Source organism: Budorcas taxicolor, chromosome X (genome assembly GCF_023091745.1).
Source record: "Budorcas taxicolor isolate Tak-1 chromosome X, Takin1.1, whole genome shotgun sequence".
NCBI lineage: Eukaryota > Metazoa > Chordata > Mammalia > Artiodactyla > Bovidae > Budorcas > Budorcas taxicolor.
In genome coordinates this window covers 109,343,127-109,353,598 of record NC_068935.1, presented here as the reverse complement: position 1 = coordinate 109,353,598, position 10,472 = coordinate 109,343,127, and the positions used below count along the sequence as shown (strand labels likewise).

Here is a 10,472-nt window from a genome sequence, read left to right as displayed (position 1 = left end):
TATACCCTATGCAATCCAATCCAGTATAACATAATGTAAAATCCTATTAGGTCTATTTCTCTGGAGAACCCTAACAAATACAGGTCCATTCTGAGCATATTTCTACCAGTAACACCATAACCATCTTTTCTCATAATGAAATACACTGCAACTATTTTACCATCGCTACACCGAATGACATATTTTTTTAAGAAGGTATGGGATTCCAGTTGACCTATTCCAAATCCTAAAAGATGATGCTGTGAAAGTGCTACACTCAATATGCCAGCCAATTTGGAAAATTCAGCAGTGGCCACAGGACTGGAAAAGGTCAGTTTTCAATCTAATCCTTAAGAAAGGCAATGCCAAAGAATGCCCAAATTACTGCACAATTGCACTCATCTCATACGCTAACAAAGTAATACTCAAAATTCTCCAAGCCAGGCTTCAACAGTATGTGAACCATGAACTTCCAGATGCTCAAGCTGGTTTCAGAAAAGGCAGAGGAACCAGAGATCAAACTGCCAACATTCGCTGGATTATCGAAAAAGCAAGAGAGTTCCAGAAAAACATCTATTTCTGCTTTATTGACTATGCCAGAGCCTTTGACTGTGTGGATCAAAACAAACTGTGGACAATTCTGAAAGAGATGGGAATACCAGACCACCTGAATCACCTCCTGAGAAATCTGTATGCAGGTCAGGAAGCAACAGTTAGAACTGGACATGGAACAACAGACTGGTTCCAAATAGGAAAAGGAGTATGTCAAGGCTGTATATTGTCATCCTGCTTATTTAACTTCTATACAGAGTACATCATGAGAAACGCTGGTCTGGAAGAAGCACAAGCTGGAATCAAGATTGCCGGAAGAAATATCAATAACCTCAGATATGCAGATGACACCACCTTTATGGCAGAAAGTGAAGAAGAACTAAGGAGCTTCTTGATGAAGGTGAAAGAGGAGAGTGAAAAAGTTGGCATAGAGCTCAACATTCAGAAACGAAGATCATGGCATCTGGTCCCATCACTTCATGGCAAATAGATGGGGAAACAGTGGAAACAGTGTCAGACTTTATTTTTTTGGGCTCCAAAATCACTGCAGATGGTGACTACAGCCATGAAATAAAAAGATGCTTATTCCTTGGAAGGAAAGTTATGACCAACCTAGACAACATATTAGAAACCAGAGACATTACTTTGCCAACAAAGGTCCGTCTAGTCAAGGCTATGGTTTTTCCATTAGTCATGGATGGATGTGAGTGTTGGACTATAAAGAAAGCTGAGTGATGAAGAATTGATGGTTTTGAACTGTGGTGTTGGAGATGACTCTTGAGAGTCCCTTGGACTGCAAGGAGATCCAACCAGTCCATCCTAAAGGAAATCAGTCTTGAGTGTTCACTGGAAGGACTGATGTTGAAGCTGAAACTCCAATACTTTGGTCACCTGATGAGTCATTTGAAATGTCATTTGAGTCATTTGAAAAGACTCTGATGCAGGGAAAGATTGAAGGCGAGAGGAGAAGGGGATACCAGAAGATGAGATGGTTGGATGGCATCACTGACTCAATGGACATGAGTTTGAGTAAATTCCAGAGGTTCGTGATAGACAGGGAGGCCTGGCATGCTGCAGTCCATGGCGTCGCAAAGAGTCGGACAGGACTGAGTGACTCACCTGAACTGAACTGATGTGCTTCTGGAACAACATATGGTGGGAGACTTCTAATGTTTTTTCCAAAGCTATTTTCTTTGGAATACTGTTCTGTGAGGTTTAGTAAAAGAAGGCTCTCATGGTCAGAATGTTTGGGAAACCTTGAATACCTTATCCCTGTGTTATAAAGTCACAATGCATATTTTTCACATCAATCCTAAAATTACTAGAGCATGCAAAAACTGAAAAAAAAAACAAACCCCAAATCCTGTTACTTTGATTCATAAAAATTTTTCACTGAACACTTGTGAATGGTGTTGTGGCACTGCCTGATACTGAACATATTCTTTGGAAGGTTTGTCTAAGAAATTAAAATTCTGTAAATTATGAGAGAAATACTTCCGAGTGAGAAGGGATGCATGTGGTAGCAGCCTTCAGTTTTTGTATTTCCATTCAGGCAATTGTTTTCGTTTGATCCCTTCCACCCTTTGATCCTTTTTCTTTTCAGTAGACTCTGTGGTAAGGATGAAGAGAAAAATGTCATGTACTACCCTAGAAGAGCTATTTATTCTACTGTAGATAACTACAGCAGAGGCTGGTAAAGGTGTGTTGATAATAAGACATATTATTAAGTTCTCTTGGTAGCAAATAAAAACTAAATCAAGTTAGATGTATAAAACCCAAGGACAGAAATACAGCCAGGCTCAGGAAAGGTCTCAGAAGCAGCTATATCATTTCCAGTAATGTAATCACCTAACTGCTTTTCAACAAAGGGCATCTTCTTAAGCATACATTCAGAATCTAGTCTAGAGATTTAAAATGAACTCTGCTGCTGGCTGGAATAAAAATGTATATACAGATATATACACACAGAGACATGCATACATATATATGTATGATACAAAGAAAAGAAGACATACATAAATGGAAGTTTAGTTATTGCAACATGCATGCCAGGCACTGCTGACCATGGGAAGTCACCCCCATGTTAATGGGCAAGCCAGCTTTAACACTCATTTTTCCATAATCACTGTTGCCAAGAGTGAACTTGTCAAAGAGATTCTCTACCATTCAGACACCCAAGTCATCCTCTCAACCCTCGATCTTGCTATTCATGTGTGTGTGTGGATAGTGCTCAGTCATGTCTGACTCTTTGCAACTCCATGGACCCATTAGACTCCTCTGTCCATGGAACTTTCCAGGCAAGAATACTGGAGTGGGTTGCCATTTCCTTTTCCAGGGCTTGCTAGTCATTCTTAATCAATAATATTTGTTTACTTTAATGAATATAAACAGTTCAGATGAAACTGAAGACTCCCTTTATTTTAACCCCTGCCCAATCCCATTCCCTTCGGTTCTTCACCAGAGGCAACTGCAGTCATGATTTTCAGGCTATGCTTCTATACTTTTACTATGCATATGCACCCACATTCACCAGGGCCCTACCTCACCGCCACCCCATCCCACCCCACCCCAGTCTACCCCATATACCCACATTATTTATAAGGGGAAGACTGATTTTGTGTTTTCCAAGGGCCTATGTAAGGCCTTCCCTCTGTGGAGGTCCTAAGCTGCACACAGATGGGGCATGGGTGGATGGAGAAGCTCCTGGATAACTGTTTAAAATTTAAAAGGAGAGATTTGCACACACGAATCAGACATTTTTTATGCATCAATAACTTTATTTGAAGAACCAATAACTTTATTTGAAGACCTGGTAAAACTGGAAGAAAAAAAGGTCCAGTTCAAGCTCAGGCCTCCTTGTCACCGTCACCCAGGGTGAGCTTGTCAAAGAGGTATTCTGCCATGCTGACTTCTGGTGCCCCCATCTTATGCAGGTTGCTGACATGGTCCCCCAGCTCCTTAATGAACTCGACCTGCTGGTCCAGGTGGCGGGTCTTCAGGAAGTGGCACAGGTAAGGGTCATTCTTGTCAGTGGCCAGCTGGTGCAGGTAGAGCAGGCTCTGGTTGACGCTCTTCTCTAGGTGCAGGGCACACTGCATGGCCTGAAAGCCACTCTCCCAGTTAGTGCAGTCAGGCTTTCTGAGATCTCGGAGACAGAAGCGGCCCCCATGACGGTTCTGCAGGTGCATCAGGCTCTCGATCTGCTCCTTACGCTTGTGAGAGCAGTGCAGGAAGAAGTGGAGAAGCGCTTCAAGGCCACGTCGTCCCTGTCGAAGTAGAAGGCCATGGACAGGTACACATAGGAGGCATAGATCTGCAGGTTGACTTGACCGTTGATGCCGGCCTCACAGTCTGGGTGGTAGTTCTGGCGCTCCTGCAAGGAAGCGGGCATCATCGCTGGCGGCTTGTGTGCAGTGGGTGCAAAGGCCACAGTGAAAGTGGAGGGGAAGCAGCAGCCGCGGGTCTGGCAGCGGCAGGCACCGAGGCAGCCGCCACCTCAGAGCATTCCCAGAGTGTGTGGAGACGGGATCTTCGAGGAGTTCCCAGGGTGGGCTCTGGGGTTAGGCAGTGGGCTCCGCCATGGGACTGGAAGGCGAGTCCGTTTTTGAGGGGTCGGAAGCCGGAGAGAATCCGTTGGGGTCAGAGAAGGACACGAGCGCGGTGTTCCAGGTTCCATCCAGGCCTGGGTGAGGCAGGGAGACTATGCTGAGCATCTGGCTTGTATAATTTTAAAATGTTATTCACGAATATAAGTGCAACCAGTTGGAGTTAATCAGGTGCGTGATTTCTGTGCACAACTTATTTGAATAGGGCTCTAATGTGAGTGTTTCATTAAACAGTGCTCTTTGGTATCATGGTTATATTTACTATTACAGAGCTGTTTTTGAAGGCAGCTCTCCTCAGTGACTTCAACACCCATACTAATGACACTTCTGATAGGTTCTTCATCCGGTTCCTGGACCTCATTAACCCCAGTGATCTCCACTTTTCTGTTTCTGGGCAAGTTCACACTTGTCTGACAGCGGAGCGCCACCTCCAGAGTCTCAGTGAATCTTTGCACCTCTGCAGCTTTCACTCTTTTTGAACTTCATCTATGCTCCCTTTGTTCTCTCTCATCTCTTAATCTTTCAGCACAGTCCTAGAAACCCAGCCCTTTGACCTGACTTACCAATTTCCTTCCTCTTGGGAAAGTGCAAACTTCTCTTTTCTCTGTCAGAAAGCAAAAGACTTAGATGCATTCTTAGAGAAAGCACATGTGGATATATTCATCCCTTCCAGCCTCATTTGTCCTTTCACTGCCATTCAGCAAGCATTTTTTTAACCCCCCAATTATGCTGTATGGAATGAGCCACAGTGGTAGGAAATATCATTGATCTCAAATTGTCTTTCATTCATTCCTACAACAAATATTTATTGATTACCTAATGTGGTCCCTGGCACTAATCTGGGATTTGGGCATGTATTAGTAACAAAGAGTCTGTTCCTATGGGATTTGTATTCCAGTGAAGCAGACCAAAACAAAACGAACTACTGTTTTTCTTTCTTTATTGTCTCAAGTAAATACATATAAGATATTATGCATGTATATGAAATTAAAAGGTCAATATATTTTCTTAGAAGTTATGGATATTATAGTAGGAGACATAGACCCATTTAGGTATTTGTAATTAATTTATCTGTGCATCACATTAATTCAACAGCCATTTATATATTCCAATTATGTGTCAGACACTGTTTGACTCTGGAGATACAAAGAAGAATCAAACATGATCTCTGTTCTCAAGGTACAAGATCAAGTGATGGACTGTTTTAAGTGCTCTCAGATGGCTTTAGTTTGGATAATAAGGCTATTTTCACTTAAGGTTTTATTACGATGGCTTTGATTAACTTACCTATTGAGAGGATCTCTATTTCTCTTAGAAAGCTCATGCTATCCTATAATCGTTTATGAAGGAAGCAAAGGATCAAATATCCAATGTCACACTGTAAACCTATTTAAGCAGTTATAGAGGCATTTAATTGTTGAGTCTGTAAAGAAATAGAATAATAACAATGTCTTTTTGATAAGTTGATTTTAATGTTAGAATCATACATTAAACATGGAAGAGAACTACATGATCAATTTCTCAGTGAGATAAAATTGTACTCTATGTTTGTTTATCATGAGATCCTTATTGCAAAATTCAGTCTTAAAATGAAGAAAGTAAAGAAAACAACTAGGCCATTCAGGTATTACTTAAGTCAAATCCCTTATGATTATGCAGTGGAAGTGACAAGTAGATTCAAGGGATTAGATCTGATAGAGTGCTTAAAGAACTATGGATGGAGGTTTATAACATTGTACAGAAGGTGGTCACCAAAACCATCCTCAGAAAAAGAAATGCAAGAAGGCAAAATGGTGGTCTGAGGAGGCCTTAAAATAGCTGAGAAAAGAAGAGAAGTGAAAGGCAAAGGAGAAAAGGAAAGATATATACCCTTCCGAATGCAGAGTTCCAAAGAGTAACAAGGAGAGATAAGAAAGTGAACAATGCAAAGAAATAGAGGAAAACAATAGAATGGGAAAGCCTAGAGATCTCTTCAAGAAAATTAGAGATACCAGATAATTTCATGTGTGCATGGCTTGAACTACCTTATAAATAGAGCTGCCTCTGTTAGATTATAATATTCAGGAAATAGTCAATCTGAACTGGAGCTGTGGATCAGATGATAAAACTTGCATACACTATGTGCACTGAGTGATAGGAACACCACTTGTATTTTTTCTGGAAATTTCTATATAGGAAAATAAAAGATACTTTCTAGAAATGTGAAAAAAATATTAGCCTGATACTCTTTATTCTTAACCTTTTTGGTAATTTGAATAAGTGATTTGTTTTCCCTTAATCTTAAGCCTTTTATTTTAAAAAAGATTATCTTGGACTATATCCTCTTGCAGATACTGTGGTCAAATGATTTTATGCCCAAGGATTGCAACTCTTGGCTATGAATCAAAATCATTTGAAGAAATTCTCAATTTCTCAGCAGGGCCAGGGTTAAACCCTGGCATATGTACAATTGACCCTTGAATAACTTTAGAGTTATGAATGTGAACCCCAACACAGCCTAAAATTCAGGTATGATTTTACAGTCAGCCTTTTGTATCTATGGTTCCACATCTTCATATTCAGTCAACCCCAGATTGAGTAGTACTGTCTAAGTGAATCCATACCCATGTGTTCAATGATCAGCTGTACTTTTAAGAAATGCCACAAGTGATTCTGATACTCAGCCAGGATATAGATTAGTGATTCTATGCTATTTGTTGCAAAGGACAAAAATGGAAATCTCTAGGTCTATATATTTATTGTAACTTATCTAAATTTCATACCTCCTAAAAAAGATGTCATTGGGTGCTCAGTTCAGTTCAGTCTCTCAGTCGTGTCCGACTCTTTGTGACCCCATGGACCGCAGCACTCCAGGCCTCCCTGTCCATCACCAACCCCCAGAGTTTACTCAAACTCATGTCCATTGAGTCAGTGATGCCATCCAACCATCTCATCCTCTGTCATCCCCTTCTCCTCCTACCTTCAGTCTTTCCCTGCATCAGGGTCTTCTCAAATGAGTCAGCTCTTCACGTCAGGTGACCAAAGTATTGGAGTTTCAGCTTCAACATCAGTCCTTCCAATGAACATCCAGGACTGATTTCCTTTAGGATGGACTGGTTGGATCTCCTTGCAGTCCAAGGGACTCTCAAGAGTCTTCTCCAACACCACAGTTCAAAAGCATCAATTCTTCAGTGCTCAGCCTTCTTCACAGTCCAACTCTCACATCCATACATGACTAATGGAAAAACCATAGCCTTGACTAGACAGACCTTTGTTGGCAAAGTAATATCTCTGCTTTCTAATATGCTGTCTAGGTTGGTCATAACTTTCCTTCCAAGGAATAAGCATCTTTTTATTTCATGGCTGCAGTCACCATCTGAAGTGATTTTGGAGCCCCCCCCAAATAAAGTCTGTCATTGTTTCCATTGTTTCCCCATCTATTTGCCAGGAAGTGATGGGACCAGATGCCATCATCTTAGTTTTCCAAATGTTGAGCTTTAAGCCAAATTTTTCACTCTCCTCTTTGACTTTCATCAAGAGGCTCTTTAGTTCTTCTTCACTTTCTGCCATAAAAGTAGTGTCATCTGCATATCTGAGGTTATTGATATTCCTTCTGGCAATCTTGATTCCAGCTTGTGCTTCTTCCAGCCCAGCATTTCTCATGATGTACTCTGCATGTAAGTTAAATAAGCATGGTCCATCTTGGGTGGCCCTACACGGCATGGCTCATAGTTTCATTGAGATAGACAAAGCTGTGGTCCATGTGATTAGATTGGTTAGTTTTCTTAGTTACCAGAAGCACATACCTGGTGTCTAAACCTCATTCACATTCACTTAGAGGTCATTATGAGAAACTGGAACGTTTGCTGAGAAGGTTCCAGGACAGTAAGTTTTAGGACAGTAAGTGTAATGCAGGGCCCTCACCATGAGAGTGGGTAGATATCACACACATCCATTTTGTTTCTTGATAGGCAACTCCAATTGGGAAATAGAAATATAAAATTGAAATTCTAATTTCTATTTCTAAATAAATGGCTCTGGGAATGATGACTTGATATCTCTCCAGCACGTCTATTAAAGTCATGAGAAAGTCCAAGGCTACCAAGTAGCTTATATTCTTCACCTCCCTCTACCTATGTATTCATCTCACCAGCAGCAGAATTATTCCTTTATTTTCTAAACTATATAGGCCAATTTTGGTCAATAATACATTTTTTGGTCAAAATAAGTCTGTGCCTGCATCTGAAAATAAGATGATGGCTCCTCTCACCAAAGCCTGCTGACATTTCTCAGAATTCAGACATTTAAGCATAAAAAAGAAAAATAATAATAATAAGGCATACATGCTACAAAGCATTTTATTAATAAATTCCAGGATTGTTAAATAAATATATAATGAGCACCGTGCTTAATATGTAGCGTTTTTTCCCCCAATAGAGATGATCAACATTATCCACATCATTATTTGATTTTTGAATGAGCATCTTATTGCAATGCATTCTCTTCAGGTTCAATAGAGGACTTATCAAGTTTCTCTCCAGTACTAAAATACATGATACAATTTTATAAATTGAAACTGCAATATTCCCAAATAATAGTGGGCATGAGACAATATCAAAAATATTGCATATATTTTTATTTAAATGTGTTCCCACAACTACTCTCAAGTATCAATTTTCATGACACCTCCAATGAATTTGATAAGGTGTCTATTTTATTCCCTGGCAGATTCAACATAATACAAAGCCATTGTTTTCTCAACATGAAAAATATTCTATCACTTTAATAGATGATTATATTCAGTTCAGTTCAGTTCAGTTCAGTCGTTCAGTCATGTCTGACTCTTTGTGACCCCATGGACTGCAGCATGCCAGGCCTCCCTGTCCATCACCAACTCCCAGTGTTTACTCAAACTCATATCTGTTGAGTCGGTGATGCCATCCAACCATCTGTGGAGATACCCCACGTTCAAAGCTAGAGAAATCCCAGTAAGATGGTAGGCACTGGAGCAGCTGTGAGGAGACAACCCACATCAATGGGCAAAGGAGAAGCCCCAGCAAGACCATAGGAGGGGCGAATTCACATTTAGAATCAAACCCCATTCCTGCCAGAGACGCTCAGAGGGCTCAAACAAACCTTGTGTGCACCAGGACACAGGGACTCCACAAAGACTGAGACAGAACTGTGTTTGAGCATCTCCTGTGGAGGTATGGTTCGGCAGTGGTCTGCCACAGGGCCAGGGGCTCAGGGTGTGGGTATGGCATAAATCCTCTTGGAGGAGGTCACCATTAACCCCACCATAGAGCTGTCAGAACTTACACAGAACTGGGAAATAGACATCTGGAGGGCACACAGAATCTTGTGCACCAAGACCCAGGAGAAAGGAACAGTGATCCCACAGGAGACTGTCCGGGACTTGCCTGTGGGTGTCCAGGAGTCGGCGAAGGTCGGTGGTGGCCTGCTGCAAGGTTGGGGGCATGGACTATAGCAGTACATACATGAGATCTTTTGAAGGAGGTCACCATTATCTTCATTACCTCCACCATAGTTTAAAGAAAGAAAAAGTGAAGTCGCTCAGTCGTGTCCAACTCTTTGCAATCTCATGGACTATAGTTTACCAAGCTTCTCTGTCCATGGAATTTTCCAAGCAAGAGTACTGGAGTGGGTTGCCATTTCCTTCTCCAGGGGATCTTCCTGACCCAGGGACTGAACCCAGGTTTCCTGCATTGCAGGCAGATGCTTTAGCCTCTGAGCCACCAGAGAAGCCCACCATAGTTTAAAGTGAAGTCGCTCAGTCGTGTCTGAGTCTTTGTGACCCCATGGACTGTAGTCTGTAGAATGTAACCAGGCTCCTCCTTCCATGGGATTTTCCAGGTAAGAAAACTGGAGTGGGTTGCAATCAGTTCAGTTCAGTTCAGTTCAGTCACTCAGTCGTGTCCGACTCTTTGTGGCCCCATGAATTGCAGCACGCCAGGCCTCCCTGTCCATCACCAACTCCCGGAGTTCACTCAGACTCACGTCCATCAAGTCAGTGATGCTATCTAGCCATCTCATCCTCTGTCATCCCCTTCTTCTCCTGCCCCCAATCGCTCCCAGCATCAAAGTCTTTTCCAATGAGTCAACTCTTCGCATGAGGTGGCCAAAGTACTGGAGTTTCAGCTTTAGCATCATTCCTTCCAAAGAAATACCAGGGTTGATCTCCTTTAGAATGGACTGGTTGGATCTCAGTCCAAGGGACTCTCAAGAGTCTTCTCCAACACCACAGTTCAAAAACATCAATTCTTCGGTGCTCAGCCTTCTTCACAGTCCAACTCTCACATCCATACATGACTACTGGAAAAACCATAGCCTTGATTA

At 41.7% G+C, this 10,472-nt stretch overlaps 1 pseudogene; it reads right to left on the bottom strand.

Annotated features, from left to right (window-relative positions):
• Window positions 1-3,377: 3,377 nt before the first annotated feature.
• On the bottom strand, window positions 3,378-3,925 carry LOC128070026 (ferritin heavy chain-like; annotated as a pseudogene).
• Between the last annotated feature and the right edge of the window lie 6,547 nt (window positions 3,926-10,472).